The sequence below is a fragment of the Ochotona curzoniae genome, unplaced genomic scaffold (assembly GCF_017591425.1).
Source record: "Ochotona curzoniae isolate NIBS_2020 unplaced genomic scaffold, NIBS_Ocur_1.0 scaffold_4701, whole genome shotgun sequence".
Lineage (NCBI taxonomy): Eukaryota > Metazoa > Chordata > Mammalia > Lagomorpha > Ochotonidae > Ochotona > Ochotona curzoniae.
Window position 1 is genome coordinate 80,772,528 of NW_024467122.1, and position 27,500 is coordinate 80,800,027.

Here is a 27,500-nt window from a genome sequence, read left to right on the forward strand (position 1 = left end):
TTCTCACTAAAAATGTGTATTTGGGTCTTTTCTTTTTTCTAACCAAAATACAAAGAGCTCTCCAGTTGCCCTCTTACCTTCCTGCATCTAAAGAAGAATACATAGTTGCCATAAAACTGTTTTTTGCATAATTTGTTCTTATTAATCAGTTTTTTTTTTTAAGTAGAAAAGTTAAAGGGAAATACAAACATTTCACCAGTTGATGGCAGAGGTTGTTTCTAAACCCTCCTATACTGGCACTGGCAATGGAAAAAGCACCTGATTCTTTTATTTTCAACTTGTTCATCTCCTAACAAAACTCACAATGTTTTCTCACCATTTTTTTTCTGGACAAACTGCCTATTCATGACTTCGTTTTCCTATGTAAGTGTTCCTTTTCTAAATGACTTATAAGTACTGCTGATGCTGACTTGTTATTCCATGACATAAACACTCCTTCATATTTTACATTTCCCTTTCAAATTTGTTCATGTTATTTGACACTCCCCCCCCCCCTTTTTATTTTCTGGCATAGCCAAATAAATAACCTTTCTATGTGTTTTCTTCATTTAATTTTACATTTTAAAGGTCTTTCTGGGAAGAATCAACATTTATCAATAATGGTTTCTTTTTTTTTTTAAAAGATTTATTTTTATTATTTTTTCATTGGAAAGGCAGATATACAGAGAGGAGAGACAGCGAGGAAGATCTTCCGTCCGATGATTCACTCCCCAAGTGAGCGCAACGGGCCGATACTATGCCGATCCGAAGCCAGGAGCCTCTTCCGGGTCTCCCACGCGGGTGCAGGTACGGAGCCTCTTCCGGGCCTCCCACGCGGGTGCAGGGTCCCAAAGCTTTGGGCTGTCCTCGACTGCTTTCCCGGGCCACAGGCAGGGAGCTGGAAGGGAAGCGGGGCTGCCGGGATTAGAACCGGCGCCCATATGGGATCCCGGGTGTGCAAGGCGAGGACCTTTAACCACTTGCGCCACCGCGCCGGGCCCCAATAATGGTTTCTAAGTGAGTAGAATTCTAAGAGTTTTTTTCCTTCCTTTTGTTTATATATTTCTTTTCTCCAGTAACTATAAATATCCATGTATGAAGAAATATTGTCTTAATCATTTAAAATAGGAAAGGCTTCTTTCACTGCTTGAGTATATACTTAAACAAACATTTCTTCAATCTTTTTTGTCCAATTGTAAAAATATTTCCTTTTCCATCTGAAACCTTAGCTCATGAAGTGAAGTTCAACTCTAAGTTGACAGTCATACAGTTTCTAGAACAATGTTCTAGAAATCCTCCTTGTTTAGTAATCCTCCTGATGAACTGAAAAGGCATCATTATCATAAACCAACTGGTCATTTTTCAGGTCCCTACTCTGTTCCTTTCTTAGTCATTACCATATGGTTTTAATTATTACAGGCTCAAAAAAAATTCTAATACACAGTAGTACAATTCCAACTGCATAGTTCTATTGTTACAAAAACATTCTTTGAAATGTATTCCAATTAAATTTCAGATACATTTGATAAAAATTTTACTATTTTACCTCAACTCTAAATAAAAAAAATAGCAAGAATTTTGATTAAAGCTGCATTAAATTCATGGATTTGTATATAACAAATGATCTTTCTTATTGAATATGTACTTAATTTTTCTACATATTCAAGACTCTTTATGTTCAGCTAGCAAATTAAATCTAAAAGTAATTTCTGTGTTTGCACTCCCTGGATTTTGCAAAACTGATTTTAGTATAAGATGAATCTTCACAAAGTCCGTGGAAAGGCGCACTACGAAAAGCTATGCAACGAGTGGAAAATATTTTTGTACCAAAATAAAAGTGCCATTAAATTTTCCATGGGCCTCCAGAATCCCTATTTTAAATGTTAACTAACCATATATCTTAACATCACCTCCAAAGAATAAAAAATTTTCATATAATGTTATATTTTTAGGTGATAATCATATCATCTGTAACAGTAATTCTATCTTCTCTTTTGTAATGACTAAACCCTAACATTTCTGGACCCAAGTACCCTTTACTATGGGCAGAAAGCCTCCATCTTGTTGGTTTTGATCCACTGTACTATCTTGTCCTTCTCCCCCAGAACTGGAGACTGTTTAATGAAAATTTTCAGCATCTTTTCCACTTACAACCCAGTCAGTCTGGCCTTTGACGAGAGATTTTACGGACTGGCTTTGCTGGGTCCATCAGTTTAGTCCAGTAGGCAATGTTCTCCTTTCTCTCTAAACTAATTTGGGGTCAGCAATGTTTTTTTCTAGTGTTTGAGCAACGTGATGGTGCTATTTGTACATTTTGCCTCCTCATCTACTTTTTTTTTTTTTGCCTCAATTTCTCATCATTTACATTTCCCCATCTTTTGACTTTGTAATTTGAAAAAAACTTTCACAAGATTGCCTTTCTGTAGTATCAAAATTGTTTAGCATGACATCACAGGTTTTATTTTGGCAACTGTATGTTTATGCCTTAAGAATCCTGTTAGATTGCTTAGTTTTTATTACTTCTATCCAGCTTTCATTGCTTTAGTGACTGATTCTTTTTGAGAACAACATATCCCATAGATTGTGGCCCATCCAGAAAGACCCAACAATCTAGCGGAGTTTTGCTTCAGGGATGTGGTAACTGAGAAGTTAATGAGGTCAGGACAGGCTTAAGCATTTGTGCCTTGTAGGACCACGTGGAAAGATCACTGTCCCTCCCTTCCTTCTCTCTCTGGAAGGTTCTGCTGAGGGGATCATCTCATTCTAGAGCCTGAACTAAGTGCTACCTTCCAACACAGAGACCAGTCTCTTTTTCCCAGCCAGCTATTGCTCTTTTGAATGGTAAATTAGCTGAGGAAGTATATATATATATATAGTCATTCCATATTAGTTTTTCTAGTAACATATATATGTGTGTGTGTATATACACACACTTTTTAAGCTTATATATATGTGTGTGTGTGTTTGCTAAGAAAATATTTTAAGCTGCGTTTATCCTGTCACTTAGCCTCGTACTGTCTTCTGCATTCTTGACACTACATTTTATGCTGCCTCTCACTACTTTTAATTAATCTGTGTTTCTAGATAATATTTCCCAATCTCCATTTCAGCAGTTCAAAGCAACTTAGCATCCCTCCCACCCCAATCAACACATTTCAGGTGGTACCTGAAATGCTATTTTAACCACATCCCTTTCTGAGAAATCTCTTTAACAGGTTAGGTATGACAACAGACCGATGGAATCCTGCATGGGCTTCGTTATTAGGCCGAGATGCCTGGGTGCCCTAATTTTAGAAAACAAGATAGGAAAAGCAACAGTGACACAAAGGAAGCTCCAACTTCAGAGAGACAAGGCAGGGAGGTTTTGAAAGAGGTTCTAGAGGCACTTGCTCCACACTGCTGGAGCTTCAGGAGCAGGGACAGTCCTACTGGGTCTGTACCCCAAGGATGCTCATTCTCAGCTGAGGAAGGCAACAGTCCATGCAGCTGGGGAGCAGACGTGGTGAGATCTTCCCTCACCATTAATGTCTCTAAGGGGCCTTCATTAGGAGTGAAGGTAGCTCTTCCACTCAGGGTCCCTTTAGCTTTATTGTGTTTGTAGGCAAATAATTTGACAGGTTCCATTGCTTCTGTCTGTGAAAGCAAATCTTTAGGCCAGCTTCATTGCCCAGCTGCTTATACAAATAGAGACTATGAATCACCAGGTACTGCTCAAAGGAGTATAAACTGTTTAGTCATGCTACCAAGCAATCCATCATTAACCAGGGACCATCAGAAAGTGTACCAATCACATGCTTCGGTATAAACATACGTACGATAAACAGAAACGATCATTGTGGTACTGTTAATGGAACACACAATAAAATCTGTTTATATTAGTCAGCTTTTTATCACTACCATGCAACACCTGAAACAGCCTACTTATGAAGGAAGAAGATTTATTTTGGCTCACAGGTCTGAGGGTTCAGAGTCCAAGACTGGGCAGGTCCCAGGGATTCCACTGCCTGATGAGGTCAGAGAATGGCAATGGAACTGGCAGAGCATGGGCAAGCCAGGAAGCCGACTGCACAAGTGGGTCCAACTTGTGTTTTTCTAACCAACAGTCTCACCAGAGCCACCTTTCAACACCTACTTCCCAATGACCTCAGGACCACCCACTAGGCCCACCTCCCTTAAGATTCTGATTTACTCACCTGCATGACAGGAACCATATCCTAGTCAAACCATAGCACCTGGAGTGCCAATGCAGTAAACCTTATAAATGAGATGGATACACAGAATATGCAGATGGGAGCACACACCAGATAGATGATGCAGCACTCAGAAGTAATGAACTAAAATTGCATACAACAACAACAGAACATTTAAACTCAGCACTGAATGAAAAGGAAATGTACTGCCCAAGGCCATTATGAAAATTAAAAACTTAGGCCTGCTCTGGCTGTTTCAGCCATTAGAGGAGAGAACCAGGGATGGAAGATCTCTATCTCCTTCTCTCTATATAATGCTACCCTACAAATAAAAATAAATAAATCTTCTTTTAAAAAATTATGAAATCATATATAAAATAAACATTGTTTTCCAAAAGTATGAAAATATCCAATAACACACTAGCTAGTTGAGTAAAGTGGGTATTTATGGAAGGATGCAAAATCAGTAAAGATTGGGCAAAAAATAGTAATAAAAAATCAGGAGGCAGGTTTAGCCCAAAAAATGTCAAAAATAAGAAAGATGATTATTTTCTACCTTAGCCTCTAAAGTCTGGGAAGCAAATGAAAGGCCAAATAAAGCAATCTAATTTTTCATAATATGCATTTCCAGTCCCAGTGCAATGGCTTAGTGGCTACATCCTCACCTTGCAAGATTCCATATGGGTGCCAGTTCGTGTCTCAGTGGCCCACTTCCCATCCAGCTCCCTGCTTATGGTCTGTGAAAGCAGCAGAGGACAGCCCAAAGCCTTGGGACCTGCATCCATGAGAGACCCAGAAGAAGCTCCTAGCTCCTGGCTTCTTTCTGGGTGTTGCAGCCTCTTGGGGAGTGAACCAGCATATGGAAGATCTTTCTGTCTCACCTCTCCATAAAGCTAATTTGCCTTTCCAAAATAAATAAATAAATAAATAAACCTTTAAATTACATTCTTGTTTTACGACTTTTACCATGAAATAATTACTGTGAATGAGCTGACATCATGCAAAATGTCAATTCTAGAAAACTGAGTTAAGAAAAAGAAAAGCATTATTATAGCATAGTTATGAAAACAGTCTCTCTCAAAGGGATCTAGCAAAACCTAGATACATTCATCCTTGACAGGACACAGGAGAAACTGCTGTAGCCCTTCACACATCAGGACTGAGCAGGAAGAGAAATGACTTAAAGATCAAGTCCCTTGGCACATTAGCCTGTTCTCATTAAATTACGACTGACTCTGTCAATGAGACTTCACTATATAATCAATTTTAAGGGTGCTCACTGAAAACCAATCTGGACTGGAAGTGTCATCAGAGAGTTTTCTAGAACCTGTTAATAAAAAGATCCTGGGAGAAAAGTGAGAGCATTATTTTTTTTTTAGATGCATCAAATAGTAGAAATGTATGCTTTTCATATTTTCTTTTTTTTTTTCTATTGGCCAGAAGTTATGTATCAGTGCAAGGACATGAAATGAGCAATGACAACCCAAATCAGCAGAGACAAGTTAGCACGCACATTGACACAGCCAACAATGGAAGCAACCTTCCCTGAAGAGTGCGATCCTGTGCAGGACTAATTTAATGTAGGCCACAGAAAATTCTGCCAAGATCTGACAGTTTCTGCTTGTCCTGAGTCTGGCAGCATCCGTCAGCATAAATACATACATTCAAACCTTTCCATCCCAGGCCAAATCAAGTCACTCTCGGACTGAGAGAGCAAACAATGGCTTCATCCATGCCTTGGAGCCCACAGATCTTCTGATTAAAAACTGCAAGCTCTCTTCTCAGCTCTTTCAGAAGCTGATGCTTGTAATAAAGAAAACCTGCAAGTTGAAAAGAGCTCCCTGAGCAAACGCATCAAAGGTAAGTCCTCCAACGACAGCCTACTTTAAATAATGAAGTCTTGCGAGTTTTTGCTGAATATCCTTAATCTGATAGCTATGTAAAATAAAATCTAATTTCAATTAAGTGTACATCAAAGACAAAAAAAACCAGCCACCACACACACAAAAAAAGACTTTAAAAAATCAATCTAGGAGTCAAAATGGTAAAACTTTTTAAAAAAGAGACATTTTTAAATTTATTTATGTTTTTATTGGAAAGTCAGATATACACAGAGGAGCAGGGACAGAAAGGAAGATCTTCCATCTGATGATTCATTATCTGCTCCTCACCTGGCCGCCAGGGCTGAGCCCCCAAGCCAAGCCCTGAAGCCAAGAGCCAGGAGTTTCTTCCAGGTCTCCCATGCACACAGGATCCTAAGGCTTTGGGCCATCCTGGACTGCTCTCCCAGGCTACAGGCAGGGAGCTGAATGGGAACTGGGCCACTGGGACACGAGCTGGTGACCATATGGGATCCAGGTGAGTGCAAGGTGAGGACTTTAGCCACTAGGTTACCGCACCAGGCCCAATTTGGTAAACTTATAAAAATTCTGCCTCCTCACCCTGAGAAAAAAAAAGAGGAATTTCAATCTATGCTAACATATGAAACAAAAGTAAATTAATTCTTTATCATTAAGTTGGTTTTAAACTAAGTAATATTTTCTCACAGTAAAAAAAAAAAAAATCCCCTAATCTTAAAAAAACAGTAATATGTTTTGAATTGAGCAAGTTGAAGGAATTCACGTAACAGATGATCCTCAACTATGGATCCTCAACAAGGCAAAGGTGCAAAAGTGAAACTCCCATCAGTAGAAGCCAGACAGTGGAGATGTAGGGCAGCAACCGCGGGAGGCATGTTCCCTGGAGAGGGAGGTCTGGGAGCCCCTGTGCTATGGGCAGACTTAGAACACATCCAGCACATCACAGCTCTGGAAGGCTCATCTGCGGGAGTGTGCGACACACACAGTCACGTTAGGCATCACTGTGTTAGGTAATTATGCTGAACTGTCAGCATGTTTAAGGTAGACTGGGCCAATCTACAACACTTAGTAAGTTAGGTATATTAAGTACATTTTCAACTTAAGAATATTTTTAACTTATGATGAGTTTATCAGGATGCAATTTCATCATCAATAAATGTATATATAAAAGTGTTGAGGCCAAGTTTTTTTTTTAAAGATTCATTTATTTTTATTGGAAAGGTGGATATACAGAGGGGAAGAGAGACAGAGAGGAAGATCTTCCATCCACTGGTTCACTCTCAAAGTGACCGCAATTGTTGGAGCTGAGCCAATCCGAAGTTAGGAGCCAGGAACCACCTCCAGGTCTCTCAAACAGCTGCAGGGTCCCAAGGCTTTGGGCCGTCCTCGACTGCTTTCCCAGGTCACAAGCAGGGAGCTGGATGGGAAATGGAGCTGCCAGGATTAGAACCGGCGACCATATGGGATCCCAGCAGGTTCAAGGCAAGTTCAAGGCGAGAACTTAAACTGCTACACTATTGTGCCGGGCCCAGAGGCAAAGTTTTAAGGCTTGTGAAACCATGCCAAGTTTATCTTATATATGCCCAATAAACTACAAAAGGGCACGGATTTCAAGAATTTAAATTAATAAAACTGGATATTTCTAACAAGAAGAGTGAGAAGAACATGGGGAAATTCACAGGGATCTCAACTGCACTGATTTTACAACATGAGATCTTAACTTTTTTTAAAAAAAAAGATTTATTTATTTATTGGAAAGTCAGATATACAGAGAGGAGGGGAGACAGAGAGGAAGATCTTCCGTCTGATGATTCACTCCCCAAGAGAGCACAATGGCCAATGCTATGCCGATCTGAAGCCAGGATCCAGGAACTTCTTCCAGGTCTCCCACATAGGTGCAGGATCCCAAGGCTTTGGGCCATCCTCTGCTTTCCCAGGCCACAAGCAGGAAGCTGGATGGGAAGTGGAGCCGCGGGGATTAGAACCAGCGCCCATAGTGGATCCCGGCGCGTTCAAGGTGAGGATTTTAGGCGCTAGGCCATGCCACCGGGCCCAGAGATCTTAACATTTTATAATGCCATTAAGGAGGTATTTTATATATGAATCATGATATGAATCTGTGGGTTTTAAATGTTTTCTAATTTTAAAAAATGTAAAACAAAATTTAGGCAAAATTAAATCTGTGTAGAATTCACTCAAAATGGGGCGTAGACCTAAACATTAAACACAAAATGATGAAACATCAAAATGATAAAACAGAAAAAAATCAGCTGACTTGAGCTTGGCACATTTATAGACACACATACCTAAAGCACTACCCATGAAAGACACTGTCAAGTTGGATCTCATTAAAATTAAAGCTTCTGCTTTGCAAAGGACCTTGTTCATGAAAAGATAAGCCACAAGCTGGGATGCAATATTTGCACAAGACAAACCTGGGAAAGTGCTATTATCCAAAGTACACAAAGAGCTCTAAAACTCAACAAGAAAGTAAACAACCCAGCAAAAAAGTGGACACAACATCTGAACAGATACCTCATCAAAGAAGATCTACAGAAGGAGAGTAAGCACATGTACGGATGGCTAATACTAATACCATTAGGGAAGCACTAATTAAGGCAGCAATGGAATACCACATAGCTATTCAAATGGCTGAAGCTCTAAGAGTAACAAATGATGGTTGGGGCATAGAGGTCAGGAGTTCTCACCCATGCTACTAGGAACACAAAAAGGGTACACTAGCTTTGAAAGGCAGTATGACAATTTTTTATAAAGGCAAATATAGTCTTACTATATGACCCAGCAAGTGTGTTTTGATGTTTAAACCATGTGTACACACACACACACAATGTCCACAGTAGTTTTATTCATAACTGCCACCATTTGGGAAGAATCAGGCAGTTCTTTGTACGGATAGACTTTGGTAAATCTATGCCTCAAAATACTGCTTAGCGATAAAAAAAAATAATAATAATAAGTTTTAAAGCCACAAAAGAAGACACTTATGTTCACAGGCTAAATGAAACAAGCCAGTTTGAAAACATAATGTGCTGTGTGATGCTAATAACAGGATGATTTGAAAAAAGGCAAAACTGCAGAGACAATATAAAGATTAGTGGCTCCAGGGGTTGAAGAGGGAATTAATATGGGTGGGCACCCAGCTAGGGTGTGACAAGGAGCTTAAGATTGTCAAGACCCAAACTACGCACACTGGCCAAATCCATCACCTTCCATGCTGAAGATGGCACAGCCACTCCTTGTCATGCAGCTAAGCCTGCCTTCTCATAGGAACCAGATGCCATGACCCCTTCCTGGTGATCACCAAGGGTATTTAAGGTCCACCCCAAACTCTGATTCCCTTGAACACTCAGCCAGGTTCTGCCCTTCTTTACCTTATAAAAAAGATGATGCCAGCCGGGGTGGGAGCAGTTCTCCCTCAGGAGGCTGCCGACTCCCGTCTAAGTGTTGACTACCCCTCGCCTTCTAATAAATCTCACACTTCTGTCACCTCTACTGACATCTTCCAGCTGTGTTCTTACAGGAAGGCAACAACTTAGACTATGTCTAACTGGGGTCTCTCCACCCCCAGCCAGGACTCGCATCCTCATAACACAAGTGGCAGTGGGGCGGGGGCAGAGAACTGATCCCCACAACAGAAAGATGAATAGATGAATTTAAAAATATATATATATATTTAATTATTCTGATTTGAAAGGCAGAGTACCAGGGAGAGGGAGAAATACCATCCATCCACTGGTTCACTCCTCAAATGGCCACCTTAGCCAGAGCTGGGTCAGAGAAGCCAGGAGCTGAGAATGCCATCCAAGTTTCCCACATGAGTGGTAGAAATCCAAGCACTTGTGCCATCACCCACTGCCATCTCAAGTACATTGGCAGGAAGCTGGTGAGCAAGCAGAGGAGTCAGGATTCAAACTAGTACTCTACTACAGGATGCAGGAGCCACAAAGAGTTGCTTAACCTACTATACTACAACATGTGCCCTGAATAAATGAATTTGTTAGGGAGTAAAAATATCCCGTGTGGTACTGTAACGGTATATATATATATCTACCTAATCTTAGGAATTTATCAAAACCCATCAAATTATAAAATATGAAATGAACCCTAATGGACACTACAGACACTATTTTATAAAATCAGTGTTGGCTAATTGTGGCAAGTGTACCCCCAGTTTGCCTCAACCTCAGCTGTGTGTGCTACCCTTCAATTCTGGCATGAACTACCTGGAGTTAATCTAGATCTACCAAGTTAAAGAGCAAGATTCCAATAAAATTGCCTTCAGACAACTGCTGAGGACTTCAGGAGCCCTCAGGTTTGCTACTGTACTAGAATGATCCAAAGAATTCAGACAGCACTATACTTTTTGTTCTAGTCTTACAAAGGATAAACAGAAGGCCAAGTGTCAGAGGATCCACACTCTACCCTGCAGATTACAATGCCATCCCAACACATCCCTGTGTCCACAAAAGCCTCCTGACTTCAGCATCCAGAGATATAACAAGGGTTTCATCACATAGTCACACTTGATCAAATCATCAGCCATGCAACTGGCCTGAATCCCAACCTTCTAATCAGGTAAGTGTCCTTCTAGTGACACACACATCAAAAGAAGGAGAAGAAGAAAATCCATGCCAGGAACCTGGGACAAAGACCAGAGACTGCACTAATGTAAGGTTGTTTTTCTTTTTTTTTTTAATATAAAGTTTTAATGAAGGGAAACTATGTGTACGAGGGGAAAGAGGGCATTTAAGGAACTTTTTTCTTTGACAGATTTAACTTATTTATTTTGAAAGTCACCACTAAAGAGAAGAAGAAAGAGACAGAAAGGAAGATCTTCATTCTGGGGTTCACTCCTCTGCCAGGGCAGAGTCAGGCTGAAGCCAGGAGCTCCCAAGCGGGCAGCTGCAAACACTTGGGCCATCTTCTGCTGCTTTCCCCAGGCCATAAGCAGGGAGCTGAATGGAAAATGGTGCAGACAGGGCTCCCTTATGGGATACCAGTATTATATGCATCAGGACTGCACAAGCTAGCAACATTTTCCATTTTCCACTAACTTTTTTTTTAATGCTTTTTTTTTTAACAAAAAGTCTATTTTTAATAGTTTTTTTTTTTTAACAGATCCATTTTTGTTGGAAAGGCAAAGTTCTATAGAGATAAAGGCAGAGACAAATTCCCCACAAGGTCACAGTAGCTGGGCCTGGGCCATCACCTATTGCTTTTCCTGGTGCATTAGCTGGGAACTAGACTCAACTGGTGCCTGACCAACTACAAGTGGTGTTTTAACTCTGCACCACAACACAGGTCCCTTAAAACTCTATTAATTAAAAAAATAATATCATTAGAATGTCTCAAGATGGTTACCTTGACTAAATTATATTCCTTAGGGTTTTATTAATCCCTGTATATTCTTAGTCCAATAATAGGTAAGAAACAAAATAGTCACTTAATAAAGTTATTGAATGACTGGTTGTAATTACATATTGAAAACTCAGAAAACTTTCATTGTTGTGATTAAAACACACACACACAGTAACGTGTGGCAGTTAGGTGTAAGGATTAAGATATAGCCCACATCAGAGCTCCTGTGTTTGTGTTCTAGCTGTCCCCAAATCCAACCTCCCGTTAACAGAAAGCCTGCAGAGAAGCAGTGACAGGCTCAGGTCACCCCAATTACTCTGCCACCTACATGGGAGTCCTACAGTGAGCTAAACTACTGGCATCAGCTTGGCCCAAGCCAAGATACTGCAGGGATATCAGGAATGAACCATCGGATGGGAGAGCTTTTTTCTGTTTCTCTAACCAAAATAAATTTAAGGTATCAGCTCTGTAGTGCAGTGGTTTAAGCTACAACTTTTGATGCCAGCACTCCATACTGGAGGATGGGTTTGAGTCCCAACTTGTCCTCTTCCAATTCAGCTCCCCGTTAATGCATCTAGGAGGGAGCAGGTGACAGTTCAAGCATCTGGGGCTCTGCCACCCACATGGAGATGGAACAGTCCCAGGCTCCTGGCTTTGGCGAGGCAGCCATTTGGGGAATGAGCCAATGAATAGAAAATTTTGTAGCTCTGCATCTCAAATAAATCAATCTTTAAAAACTAACATTTACATCTTTTTAAAAAATAACAATACAACATAAGATTCACCATCCTTAAAAAGAAAAAAAGGCTCCACCCTCTTTATCACATTTAAGTACACAGTTCAGTCGTGTTGATTACATTCCCATTGCCGTGAAAATCACTTCCAGCAATCGCTTCTCAGCCTTTTGGCTAAGATCAAGTGTAAAATCACTTCCAGCACATTCTCATTGATTTTTTTTTCACTGAAAACAATTTTCCCTATCTTTTTCTTCCCGCAGCAGCTACTATTCTACGTTGTTTTTATTTTTTATGAGCCTACCTATTTTAGAGACTTTAAGTAAGTGGGCCCATTCAGTTTACATTTTTTGTGACTGACTTCATTTAGCATAATGTCTTGGAGATACATCCATGCTACAACATGGGACAGGAGCTTTCTTTCCTTTTTATGGTTAAATAATGTTCCATTGCATACTGACACCTCATTTTGTTTATCCATGCATCTACTGCGGCACAACTGAGCTGCTCCCATTTTGGGGCATGGTGGTAGAAATACACTTTTGAGGCTGTGCTCTCAGATGCTTTCTATTTTCAGAGCACTTCCTACTTCCTCCAACAATGCACAAAGGTTCCAATTTCTCCACATCCTTGCTAATACTTGTTACTGTTATTGAACAGCAACCATCCTAATGAATGTACAATGGTGGTTCCTTGTTATTGTCTAATGTGAGAGGCAAAGAGATAGAGAGCTCCCATCTGTCAATCCACTCTTCAAACATCGACAATGGCTGGGGCTAGGGTGAGGTCAGACTGCAGCCAGCAGCCTGCAACTCAATGCAGATCTCCCATGTGGGTGGCAGCAGTGCAGGTATTCAAGTCAGCACAGCTGCTTCCTAGGGTCCAGACAGGTGGAAAGCTGTACCACAGCCAGGTATCGAACCTAGGGACTCGGATGGAGGATGTGAGTGTCTTAGCTGGGATCTTCACTGTCAGGTCTGTCGCCCCATGTGGTTTTGATTTGTATTTCCTTAATGCTTGGTGGTATTAATAATCTCTACATGTGCTTACAGTCATTTGTATATTCTGAAAATATTTGTTAAAATACTCTGACCAATTTTTAACTGAGGTTTTTGCTATTGCTGAGTTGTAGCTCCCTCTGCATTTCAAGTATGAATCCCGCATTACATGTGATTGGCAAATCTTTTCTCCTATTGAACAAGTTGCCACTTTGCTCTGTTGACAACGTTGATTATTTTTCTTTTTTTCCTTTGTTTTGGGTGCCAAATCCAAGAAATCATTGTCAAATCTGACTTTACAATTCTTTTCATCTATGTATACTCCAAGAGTTTTGCTTCTTATGTTTAGATCCATGGTCCACATTAAAATATGGTGTAAGCTAAAGGTTCAGCTTGTATTGTTTCAATATGGATATCCAGTTTCCTAACATTATTTGTTGAAAAAATATTCCATATTGAATGGCCTTGTCACCCTTGTCAAAATCATTTGATCATTTTATGAGGGTATAATTTTTTTTTAATTTTATTTTTATTGGAAAGTCAGCTATATAGAGAGGAGGAGACAGACAGGAAGAGCTTCCATCTAATGATTCACTCCCCAAGTGACCACAATGGCCCAGAGCTTCATCGGTACAAAGCCAGGAGCCAGGAGCTCTCCCAGGTCCCCTGTGTGGGTATGTGCAGGGTTCCAAAGCTCTGGGCCATCCTTGACTGCTTTCCCAGGCCAAAAGCTGGGAACTGGATGGGAAGTGGGGCAGCTGGGATTAGAATCGGTGCCCACATGGGATCCCAGTACATACTAGGTGAGGACTTTAGCTGCTGCTGCTGAGAGTACTTCTGTACTCTGAATCCTAGCCTCATCAGTCTGTATGTCTGTGTTAATGCCAACATCACAATATCGGTTTTCAAGGAGTTCATGGAAAATGTGTACGAGAGGGGCAGCCTGCAGTGCCAGCATCCCACATGGATGCTGATTCTTGTCCTGGCTGGTCCACATTCAGCTCCCTGCTAATGTGCCTGGGGAAGCAACAGAAGATAACTTGGGGCCCTGCACTCATGTGGGAGACTCAAAAGTAGTTTCAGCTCCTATGCTCAGCCTGGCTCAGAGCTGGCTATTGTGCCCATTTGGTGAATGAAGCAGTGGAAGAAGTGGAATTCTTTCTCTCTGTAATCGTCTTCCAAATAAGTAAGATAAAACTTTTTTTAAAAAAGAAAGAATATGGGGCCTGGCGCGGTGGCGCAAGTGGTTAAAGGTCCTCGCCTTGCACGCCCGGGATCCCATATGGGCGCCGGTTCTAATCCCGGCAGCCCCGCTTCCCTTCCAGCTCCCTGCCTGTGTCCCGGGAAAGCAGTCGAGGACGGCCCAAAGCTTTGGGACCCTGCACCCGCGTGGGAGACCCGGAAGAGGCTCCTGGCTTCAGATCGGCATAGCATCGGCCCGTTGCGCTCACTTGGGGAGTGAATCATCGGACGGAAGATCTTCCTCTCTCTCTCTCCTCTGTGTATATCCGCCTTTCCAATTAAAAAAATAATAAAAATAAATCTTTAAAAAAAAAAGAAAGAATATGTATCATGAGAAACTGCATTAGTTTCCAAATTTATGCTCAAAAATACATGTATATGTTTCATCACATTTTCTCAAGAATCTTCCGAGGTACATTCATATTTTTTTTTTAGTATTTTGTACTTGTTGGCATGCAAGAAAAACAGAGAAAGACAAGAGAACAAGAGGACACCCTATGCTGCTTCACCGCCCAAATGCTGACAACAGCTGAGCCTGAACCAGGGGGGAAGATGGGAGCCAGCAACGAAATCTAAGCTTTTACACGTGGCTGGCAAAAACTCAACTACTCGGGCCAGCGCACTTCATCCAAAGGTGCATATGCCAGAGGAACTGGAATGGGAACAGAGCCAGGCCTGGAACCCAGGTCCTCAGAGTGGCACTGCAAGTGGTATCTTAATGACTGGGCTAAATGCTGACCCCTGAGGTCCTCTCATAGTGTGAGCACCACAGCTTTGTAGTAAGTTTTGAAATCAGGCAGCACGAGACCTCTAACTTTTTGTTCTTCTTCAAGCTTATTTTAATGACTTGGAGTTCCTTCAGATTCCACAGGAATCTTAGGATAAAAGTTTCTTCTCTGAAACAAAACAAGTTAACTGGAATTTTAACCAGATGCCACTGAATCTGGAAACTCCTTTGGGCAATCCTGACATCTTAATAATTTTTTATTTCTTGAAATGCATGAGCAGAGGCTGGGTTTCTATTTATTCAGATCTTCTTTGATTTCTTCCAGGAGTGCTAGAATTGTCTTTTTGGCGTTTCTGGTTCTCATTCGGTCTTTCAGGTACTTTAATCACTCAGGAAATGAACTAGAAACAAGCTATACAAGTGATTTCAGACAGCATGAAATAACCTTGATTAAATTTTAAGTAGATATTAATGGATTTATTAATTATTAACAATTAACCTTAATAGATTAAATATTAAATAGATACTGTACTCTACTTGCTCAGAGATTGAACTAGTAGCTAACTATACAAATTATTCCGGAGGGGTCAGCACGTTGGCTAAACCGGCTACTCCTCCACTTTCACTGGCATTCCATATGGGTACCAGTTTGTGTTCTGGTTGCTTCTCTTCCCATCCAGCTCCCAGCTTGTGGCGTGGGAAAACAGTAGAGGATGGCCAAAGCCTGTGGGACCCTGCATCCATGTGGGAGACTGGAAAGAAGCTCCAGGCCCACTTCTCATTGAGACCATTTGGGAATCTTTCTGTCTCTCCTTCTCTCTGTAAATCTGTCTTTCCATTAAAGATAAAGAAATCTTTCTTAAAAAATGATCCTGGAAAGTATGAGATATCCTTGATTAAATTTAGTCATAGCTATTGTATCCTCATTGGTGAAATTGCTTTCTTAATTTTCTTTTTGTGTTGTTACTTGCCTGTATATAGAAATACAACTGGTTTTTGTGTGTTAATTTTATATCCAGAAATATTGCTAAACATATTCTGAAAATTCCTTGATTTAGGAATTTAGTGCTTTCCACATATGAAATCATGTCAGTTTGAAACAGGTAATTTTACTTCTTCTTTTCCAATTTCAATACCTTTTATGTTTTGAGTACTCTGTCAAGTATTTTTTTTTTTAATTGGAAAGACAGATTTACAGAGAGAAGGAAAGACAGAGAGAAATATCTTCCATTCCTGATCTTGTTATTTACCCAAATGGCCACAACAGTTAGAGCTGGAGCTGATCTGAAGCCAAGAACCTGAAGCTTCTTCCGGGTCTCCCACGCAAGTGCAGGGTCCCAAGGTTTTGGGCCATGCTGGATTGCTTTCCCAGGCCACAAGCAGGGAGCTGGATAAGGAATGCAGCAGCAAGGACACAAATCGGCACCCATATCGGATCCTGGCTGCAGCAAGGTGAGGATTTAGCCACTAGGTTACCACACTGGGCCCTCTGGAAAGTACTTCTAATCCTATGTAGAACAGAAATGGCAAGAATGGGCATTCTGCCTTTGTTCATGATCTGGAGATGAAAAGCTTACACTTTTAACCACTGAGAATAAGACTAGAGGTGGGTTTTTCATAAATGAACTCAATTATGTGGAAGTACAGTCCTTCTTTCTCTAGTTTGTTGTGTTGTGCTTTTATTTTTTCATATAATCACAAAGGAGTGTTGAATCTTATCAAATGCTTTCTCTGCATCCATCGAGGTAATTATGTGATTTTTGGCCTTCATTTGACAACTGGATAACTTCTTGAGGTGCATCTCACTCATTCAGAAACATGTTGGAACACTCTTTTCCCAAGTAACTTCTCCTAATTTTGTAACCAAATAGAGCAGAGCTGACATGACATAAACCCTCTGAGTTTCGAGAAAGTTCAGAGATCTCATGGGGATGGAAAGAACAGAGTACTGGTCAGAAGGCAATTGCAAAGGCAGCGCAGCGCACAATTGGCTCGGACTGGGAGTCACATCAAATAAAACTTAGCCAAAACAATCAAGGCAGTGCAATACCACCCTGGAAAGCACTGAGGTGATGTTCAGCATACAACACAGAACCGCCGTACTGCTAATATTGAAATCCATTTTTTGTAAGACCACAATTGCACACCGATTATGGAAAATAACAATGATTAGGGCCTATCAAGATCAAAAGAAATCTGCATGATTGAATTAACAGTTGGAGGACAAAATGGAAAAGAAATCAAGTAGCATTCATTCCAAACTGCCTGCCCTTTTCCAGAGAGTTATCTGAAGAGGCAGGGGCTCAACAACAAACTCAAACACAAAAGCCCAGAGGGTCAAAATGACACTTAAAAGAATTTGTCACTTTCCTCCCTAATACTAATACATAAGGCACGTCATCTACCTTTTTGACATAATAAAGTTATTTCAATAGAACTAAACGTGCCAGGGTTTCAATGACATCTCTTCTGAAAAATAAATGTTGTTGCCCTGACTCCAAATTCAAATTGTAGGGGCAGGTCATTATTCTGTTTTATTCTGTTGACACATTTTAACTCATTTTATAAACTTAGAATTCATTTCTGTTCTGTAATCTCTGTAAAAAAAAAAAGTTTATAAGGAGGCAATTTCATTTTGCTAGTCTGACAGCGACAGTCTCTCGAGGGCAGAGGCCAGCTGAAGCAAGACTGAAGCAGCTGTTGGGGAGCCAATCCTCCTACCTGCTAATTGCTTTGGTGACTAGGTGGCAGCAGCTCAGACATCCACCTGGCAAGCAGGAGATGGACTGAAGCAGTCACATCTCCAGAGTTTCAGAGTTGGAATGCTTTCTCTTTTCTTGGAAAGAATTACACTAGAGAACACAATCTTGGAAAGAATTCACCTGGGAGACAGAATAGCAAAGGGAGGGGAGAATGTCAGAAGTTCCCAGCCAGCAGCAGGCATTTGGTCTTGTGGCTAACCCATGTCAGGCGTCTGTGCTCTGCTCCTGGCGCTGGCTCCTGCATCCTGCCAATGCAGATCTGGTGACACAGCAGTGACCATCCAAGTGATCAGGTGCTTGTCACATATGTGGGAGACCTAAATGCCCATGCAGGCTCCTGGCTTTAGCCCCACGCCAGCTGCTGTGGGCAATCAAGGAGTGAACAACTGAAAGGAGCTTTTGTCTCTCTGCCTCACAAATAGTTTTAAGAATGTATTTATTCACATGAAATCAGAGTCACAGAGAGAGAGAAGAGAAGAAAAAGAATGAATACAAATCTTCATGTACTGGTTCACTCCCAAGTTGGGCTGGGCTGGGCTGAGTTAAAGCCAAGAGCCAAAAGCTTTATCCAGATTTCCCATATGGGTACAGGGGCCCAAACATTATGACCATCTTCTTCTGCTTCTCCCAGGCCAGGAGCAGGGAGCTGGATCAGAAGTGGAGTAGCCAGGACAGGAACAGGCACCCACATGTGATTCCAGTGTTGCAGGTAGCAGCTTTACCTGTTATGACACAAAGTCAGTTTTTCACCTTAAAAAAAATTAATTAAAGCACCCACACACTGATTGTATCATCCTGGCTCCTTCCACACAAAATTAAACAGAGTAAAAAGACACCTTTGTAAATAGCCATTAAAAGGATCCATTCATTTATTCTTACAATAGATATTTAGTAGCAAGATCTACTGCACAGATATTAATCCAGGTGTGGAAAAATAAAATGCTATTGTCCCTATCAGTGAAGATGAATGAGAAAAAGTATCACCTAGTGATTAAGTGCTGAGGAAAAGAACAAAACACAGTCACTTAATAAACACCTGTTGAGGAAGCCCTAAGGGAATCTTTCTGAAGTTGAGGTGTCAAGGGAATCTTTCTGAGGAAAGGATATTTAAACCACTACTTAAATGATAAGATCCAGCAAACCAATAGGCTTGGGGAAGACCACTGGTCACAGAGAGCCAAAACCCTTCAGAATAAGACTCTTAAGCCGGGATAAATGTGGCGTGCTCACACAACAGAAAAGAAGACCAGCGTAGGTAAAATTCATTGAACAGTTAAGAACAGGAGCAGATAAGATCACAAAGTGCCATGGCTGTTTTCACAGTCATCGGTTGAGGAGACAAAAGCAAAACTATGACCAATGAGCTGGTCACAGGAACTCACTTTGGGCCAAGTAACGACCATCAGGAAACTTTAATAGAAAAAAGAAACACGAGTGAAGAAATGCCACAAGGGCAGAGGTTTCTGAATCAGAAAGAATCCAAGTCCTGGCTGAATCACTGCAGTTAGTCACCCCAAAGCAAGAGAGTTCTAAGCATGAGCTGTACTTACAGCAGGTGTGCCAGGACAAGGGGACACTCCAGCTTTTAAGGGGAACTGTTGAAGTATAATACCCAAAAATGAACTCCTGACAGCAATGGATGTTTCTAGATGTGGATGCCCATTCCTGGCTTGGCCTATGCATTTCAGTGTCCAGAGCTGTCATTTTCTTCAGTTGAATATAAGTAGCATGAAACATTTTCCTAAAATATAAATTTGTAAAACGTACAGGAAACTTTTCCATATTAATGCTTTTTCTAGATTTACAAGGCAGAATTTTTTAATGTAAAAAAATTAATAATGGGGTCTGGTGTGGTGGTCTAGCAGCTAAAGTCCTTGCCTTGAATGTGCCAGGATCCACTATGGGCGCTGGTTCTAAGCTCCACTTCCCACCCAGCTCCCTGCTTGTGGCTTGGGAAAACAGTCGAGGACGGCCCAAAGCCTTGGGATCCTGCACCCGCATGGGGGACCTGGGAGAGCTCCTGGCTCCTGCGTTTGGATAAGCACAGCTCCAGCCATTGCGGTCACTTGGGGAGTGAATCAGCAGATGCAAGATCTTCCTCTCTTTCTCTCTTCCTCTCTGCATATCTGACTTTGCAATAAAAATAAATAAATCTCAAAAATAATAATAATGTATCATCTGTTTTCCTCTTATGGCAAGCACCAAGCAGTTTGAAGTTTAAAACACCTACATCATTAAAATGATACGACATTTAAACAAAGTATATCTTTCAAAAAGTAATTAGTCCATCTTCTTTGAAGAACAAATAATATTTTCCATCACTGAAAGATTTTGAAGTATACTAAATATATAATATTTAGCAAGACATTTTTTACTGGTGCTATAGTGTTAATATTCCTAGTCTGCTAGTCTGCTACCAAAGGTAGGTATTTTTCTACAGTAGCATTTTGACAAAGCACTGTTAATTCTGAGGTAAAAACAAAGGCAAAACAATGGAGATCAAAACCTGGGTTTAGCTGAAGTGTTTGGCTATGTGGCTTCACTCCAGCTACAAAGGGACACTGGCCTCGGCGACCTGATTAAAGCCCTCCCTCCAGCACCAACCCCCTGGCAGCCCCCTGCACCTCTGTTTTTCTCATCAGTAAAATGAGGTTGGTACGCCCCCTGTGCGACTGTAAGATTAGATGAAGTAAGATAAGCACAAATGACTGAAACGCAGCTTTTGTATGTGGTCAGCGCAGTATCAGCAGCTGTAATCAAGGCAGCTGGAGAGCAGAGCAGGGAACAGGGGGGAAATAACAATAAACTGTAAGTTGTTGGAATGGAATGCAACATCAGCGCCACTCCCTGGGTCAGACAGACTGGTGAGGCGCCTTCGTTTTACTTACAGAGAAACACAAGCTCAGTAAGGCATCAGCCCAGAGTTAAAATGCTGGCCCGATGAGGCGACAGGCTTCCTTAGCTCCTGAACTGGCAGAGCACTTTCATGGGGAGGAGCCCATCGATCTTCATAAGACAGTTTGCCTCCCAAGAAAACCCACAGCGCCAAGGTCAGCCAGCTGACGGGAACCTTGACACGGAATACCATGAGAAGGGAGACTGAAAACCTCTCCCCACGTGACTAACGCAGAAGGTATGTCTTCACAAGCAATCATTTTTCCCCTATTTTTTTCCTATTGAGATAAGAATGTTTCTCTGTTGTACTTAACAGAATCAGTCAGCTTAGCATAAAAATAGCCATAGTAAGGGTAAATTAAGTTCCCAAAGACAAGGTTTTTGAGATACTGCCCAAACTAAAAACTTCAAATGATACTGGCATAATAGTCGAAGCTAGCAAGAAGCACTGCTGCTCTGTTCCAACAGGACAGCCGGGTTAGTGAAGTGTTGAGTATTTTTTCTGTTGCAATCATGCTGGTTATTGTTTCTCTCATCAATGACTAACAGTCACATACTTAAAGTTTACTTAATCAACCCTTCCTTCCTTTCCTACAAGATCGTCAAGCTAACCCTTCTGTAAATAGGTCAGCTCAGTTCTGATACTTGAGTCAAGATGATTCACTTTCACATAATAATTATGTTATAAATACTACATTATTGTGCAATGGAAGGGACAAAAAGGCCTGGAAACTGACAGAAAGCAAAAGGATTCAAGTTGGAAATGAACAACACATCCTTCGAGCAGCACTTTCATGTTACAGCACATGTGCCTGGATACCACTGGGCAGTTACTGGATGGATGGATGCTCATGGGCAAGACCGTGAAGACAGGACAGGGTAGGAGTGTGGCAACAACAGAGCTTACCCCGAAGGGTAAGGATGGAAAGGTAAGCAGTGATCAGGGCAGGGCACAAAAGCGTCTCGCCAGGCCATACCAGGAAGTTCAAAGTTTATCTCAATGAAAACGTGAAGTGCTGAAAAACTAAGGCAGCTTGTGGTGATGGCTTGAGTTCTGGAGAGATCTTCCTGATCATACAGCACAAAGGCTGGGAAGAATGTGTTTAGGGGCAATGAAGTCCAGAAGTCCTATTAAAAGATTTTTAAATGCACTAACACAGACGAAGGCAGCAGGCCCTGGCCTTCCCGTGGTCACAGTGTCCACACGGTGAGCCAAGCGAGGAAAAAAAGGAGCTCTGCTGAAACTTACCTCTAGAGGTGATGGTCCAAAGCCTGCCTAGAGCCCACAGAAACCAAGGACTCTCTGCTCAAGAACTCACTTCCAACACAGATCCTTACACAAGTATGTGTATTGTCGGGCCTGAAGGGGAGACACGTATTCTAAAAGAAGGGAAGCGAAGATGGGGGGAAGGGAAAGAGAGGGAGTGAGAGGGAGAGGAGGAGAAAGAAAAAGAAAGAGGGAGAGCAAGAAAGGGACAGAGAAGAAGAGGAGGAGGGAAGAAAGAGAGCGAGGAAGAGGGAGAGTTTTTAACTGAGAAATAGCAATTTCCCACCATACTTCTACATAACTGAATGTGTCTAAAACCAACGACATAATGGTGACCTGACACTTCAAAATTTTTTAATGTTTCAAGAAGATCTGAAATATTCTTTGATAGTCAAAAGATTCTTTCCTGTTGAAACAGACGTGGAATTCAGGATTGACTTGAGAAAGGCAAAGCAACTTGAAGATGCTAAGGCTAGGCAGCTTGGTTAAAAATAAGAGACCATTAAGGGAAGGATCAGCATGTGGACTTCAGGCGGGCATTTGTTGCATCAAAATGGGCTGCTGTGTTGCACTGCTCTGCTCATCGGAGATGCATTTTCTCAACCCACACTAGAGAAGCAGAGAGCAAAACACCAGAGCAGGCATCTGCTGGCTCATAACAAAGAAAACCACGGCCCCGGGGAGGGTCATTCTCATCCAGGTGTAAGTGCGCAGCAGCCACCACAGCGGACACGGACAGCACTTCTCAGCATCCACCCAAGCTGCCTCTGTGAACAAGCAGCTCCTCAGCTGGTCCAGCATTTGGTGGCACCCCAAGTCTCAGCCACATATGCAGCAGAAGACACTGAGGAACACAAGTTAAAACATGTAAGGGCACTGTTTGCTCCTTCTGCTTTTCTCTGTATCAACACCCACGGCAAGGAGAATGGTTGGTGTAAGAAAAGCACTAAATACAAACAAGCTACAAAACTAGGTAGGACTCGCCTTCTGCAGTCAACCGACATGATCAGTGACTATGTCCTGTCCTGGGTTCACTCTTTTCCTTCTCCCCAGCCCCATTCCCCAGCCTCCTCCCGTTAGTGAGCACCTCGGCCTCACTGCTCTCTGGGGCTGCACTCCCCCCTGGCTCCTATGCTGGTACTGATCACACTTGTGATCAGTTGTAAGAAAGATTTCTTAGCTTATCACATGAGCTGGGAGGCAAATAGCACCCACAAGCATCTGTCTATTATATGCTTTCCTCAGCCTCTGCTCCTGTCTGCACTATGTTTTCACCTAACCACTGGCCGGCCACACCTTCTCCTGCCTTCTTAAGCAACTTTGAAATACCCTTCATCTTTCCTACATATTCAAGTTCCTTCACTAACAGCTACTTCTCTTCCACAAATACATTTACAAACTATAAAATCTTCACCAGAATGACAGATAAATGCTATGACAGGTAACTTGTCCACCAGCTTCTCACTCTCCCTTCCCCTCACGTGAATTTACTCCTCAGCCCACAACAACAGGATTTGACCTTGACATCAAGCCAAAAATCTTACACCAGAGGTCCCTGGATCTGAAGACAAACTTCAGGATATTCACAGACCTCAATGGGAAAGATGTATCCTTTCCATCTTTTCTCCAACCCCTAAAACGCTATTAGACCTATCATAATTTATTGGACATTGTGTTAAATAAGCATTTTTATCACAACTAGCTTAACAACAATGTTTGAACATAATTTGCTCCCTTTGTAATTCCTAAGTAGGTGGCAAACTCCCATCTCTCACACCCTTCTGTGGTTGGAGTTTGCCAATTCCCCCACAAACAAGTGAAGCCAGAGTCCCCAGAGTCCAGGTTGATGTTTAACCTGCTCAGCATCAGCAGAAAGTGGAAGTGGTGCTGAATGATCCCCCAGTGAAAAGTGAGGAAAAGCTATACAGGGTCAGGGACTGGATTGGGAGTGGTTTGTTTCACAGGAAGAGTTGCCAGAACATAATTTGCTGCATGAAACTATGGTACTAAAGTAAGAAAACCTACAGCACAGGACAATTGTTAAGCACACCTGGGCAGCAGGCCTAAGGATCTCACTAGCAAAGCCTGGGAGCCTTGGGCAGGGCTCTGGGAAGGCCCCAAAGGAGACTGAAATGCCATCAGCAACTGGAAGAGACATGTTTTTAGGAAGTAGTGGGAAAATCTGCCACACTTGTTGCCTGTAGTAAGATTACAAACCAGAAAATGTTGGTAATGAGCTGCTATTGCGAGCTAGACAATCTCCAGGCAGAAGGTCCGAAGTGTCAAGCTGTTGCTTTGACATTGCCTGGGTGCTGGGCAGCCAGAGATGAGCTACAAAAGAGCATGCTCATTTTCAAGCACAATTTAGGAACACAAAGGAGCCAGAATTACTAGGTTCAAAAAAGCAAACCCTTTTTCATCCACGGCCTCTCAGAATAGAATGCTCAAAGTAGGAAAGAGTCTGAGGACCAAGATCAAATCTGGGGTACAGGAAGCTGCAGCAGGTCTGGGGGGAGGGTGTTGCTGTGGTCTCCTTAGGAACAGTTCCTTCCCAGGTTTCCTCTTCATGATCTCCCTGCCACAGCTTTTCCTGTACTTGTCCACAAAACGTGCAGTCCCCGGGGATTTTTTCCTCTGTCCTAAGCAATTCCTTCTTCAATCATTCTAAAATCTATGAATCACAAAATCAATCTCTTTCTTTCTTATCTCTCTGTCAAATTCCCACTTCCCTCTAAGGATTGTAAATAGATGTGTAACTCCCCACTGGACTACAGCAAGAAAATCTCAAGCATTTCAAAATCCTATCTCCCATTCTACAAGTTCCTTCTATACTTCAATATTCCCTGAAAACAACCAGCAACTGGATCTCACACCATGGCAAGGCAGTTTAAGTGTTCGCCTGCTGCACTGGCATTCCATATGGGTGCCGATTCCAGTCCTGGCTGCCCCACTTCAGGTCCAGCTCCCTGCTAAAGTGCCTGGGAAAGTAGCAGAGATGCCCTCTATTCCTTCCCTCCCTGGTCTCCTGTATACACGTAGGTTATCCAGAGGAAGCTCCAGGCTCCTGAGTACCTGGAGTACCTAGAGTACAGGAGTACCTAGAGTACAGCCCTGATGATTGCAGCCATCTGCGGAGTGATCTGGCAGAAGGAGTATTTCTCTGTCTCTCCTCTCTCTCTAAATAAATCTCAAAACAAAATAATATCATCACTGTGTAATTATCCAACCAGGGAGTCATTCCTGATTTCTATTCTTTTCTTCACTCTCTCCCCATCCTACTGCCAATATTTAACCAGTCACCAATTTTTACAGATTCTGTCTGTTACAATTCTGTGGAGTGTACCCCTTGTCAAATTCCCTCCTGTCTGGACTATAGCGCCTTCCAAAACGCCTCTCCATTCCAAACCATCCTCCCTACTGCTATCAATACCACCTTCCTAGACTATTAGCCATGTATTCATCTTCTGCTTACCATGTTACCCTCTGCCATCTTCAATGGCTTCCTGTCAAACCCCTTGGACATAGCTTATAAGTAGATATTCTTTACAAGTAGATACTCTGAAAGATTCAGGCCTTTCCTACAAACTGTGCCCACATACCTTTTCTTCTAGCCATGCCAAGAAATACATAGGATGTAGACCCACAGTGGTTTTGAGAACATATTTTTCTCTCTGCCTAAAATGCAGTGCCTTCAATTATGAATACTAAGTACTTCTCTGTGTACTGACTAAATCCAACAATTCAAGAGTGCCCACTCTGTGGCAAGTGGAGCAGGCCACGTGCCAGGCATACACAAAAAAAGTGAAAAATGGGACTAACTTCTCCTCTGGAGAAACACAGTTTAGTAGGAAGGAAAATGATCACATTTCCAGGCCTCCAGATGGAAGGCAGCATGGTGTGGTGGATAAATCCTTGGAGGAGATGGAAAACACTGTGACCAGACAAAGTGACAGGCAGTGAGCTACACAAGCAGAGCAGATATTGTACATTGCCCCGGAGTAGCAAGCTTCTCTGATGTAAAGAACTGCAAACATTCTAAATGATTCCAGGGAGGTTTAGCAGGTGGAATCTGTAGAAATTAATATACTTACAATAAGAACCCAAATTTACATGGAAATGCAATAATAAAGGACTCTTTGTAGACCATTTTGGGCTAAAGTGTCCACAGTTAGAAAACAAAGTAACAACCAAAGCAGAAGAGGAGCCCTGTTAGGTCAGAGACTCTCTGAGAACTGAGCAAGTCACACCACACAATTCTTGCCCAAAGCCACCCCTGGTTGTGTGACCAGGGAGGAATGCAAGACAATCAAAAAGCAGGAAGGGCCTTTGTTACAGCCAGGCCACACTTTGGTGCAGCCTCAACCAGGGCTTCAGGACTGCCAGAGCATAAGTTGTGCGATGACCATAGAGTCTTGAGCAGAGCCATATTGGGAGCCAGGAAAAAGCTACCCACCCTTACCCAAAAGAAGGCTGAAGAAACTGTTTCCATTGTTTTCAGTTCCTGCAGAGAAAAGGAACCAGCAAAAGTGCTGACTTGCTCAAAGAATATCAGCCCTGTGGCCACACCAGGAAGACAGAGAGAACTACGGGAATCCCTTAAGTGTCTGAGGTCCAGGGATGTAATGTCCATGGAATGGTGGCTTTGGCCTGAGAAGAGGCAGATGACAAGCCAGGAAAAGAACAACTAACCTTCTGTCTTACATCTGTACTCCGGCATCCAAATGCCCACAACATGGCCCCACATGCACATGACCCAGAAACTTAGCCTTGAGTCTTCAGGAAAAAATAATCAGGAACTGAGAAGGGCAGCTGGATACAAACACTGCTTTCCACGCCCTCATCTCCAACATGAACCCCAGGAATCTGAGGAGTGCCAGCTTGCAAGGCAGCTTCCTCCTCAGGGGAAGCCAAGAAGTGGTCTGAGGAGACATCAGGTGGGCAGCACAGTTCCTGACTGAAGCTCCTGGAAGCCTAAGGCTCTGCCAGCCTTGTTCCCATATCAAGCGTTTGATGTAAGCCTAAACCTACCTATGGATGCAATGTTTGACCCAGCTGCATATCAGAGACAAGAAAACAAATGTAAACAGAATATCATTAGTCGGCTGAGGCTATGAAATCAAACACCGGGGGCCAGTGGCTGCAGCAAAAGAAACATGGTACCCGCAGCTAGGAAGCCTGGGGGTGTAGCACTGGGATGATAGTGTGGTTGGATCTGGGAGGCCTCAGCCTCACAGGTGCCCACACCAGGCGGGGAAGAAAGGGAGAGTAAGCTTCTGGTATTGCTGTTTATGAGGGTCCCCAACACAGTCAGTACTGATGTCAACACCCCACCTCTGCAATCTCATCTAGCCCTAATTATCTTTCAGAGGCCCCATCTCCAAATACCATCACACCGAGGGTTAGAATTTCCACACACACATCTGGGAAGGGGGGGTGATGGGATGCATAAACATTAACTTTGTAAGAAC

The 27,500-nt window shown here is 42.2% G+C and overlaps 1 protein-coding gene across 2 annotated transcripts in view; it reads right to left on the reverse strand.

Moving 5' to 3' along the window:
• The window catches only part of PEAK1 (pseudopodium enriched atypical kinase 1), a 294,399-nt gene that overhangs the window by 200,845 nt on the left and 66,054 nt on the right, over nucleotides 1–27,500 (reverse strand). The gene's annotated exons all lie outside the window — the stretch shown is intronic.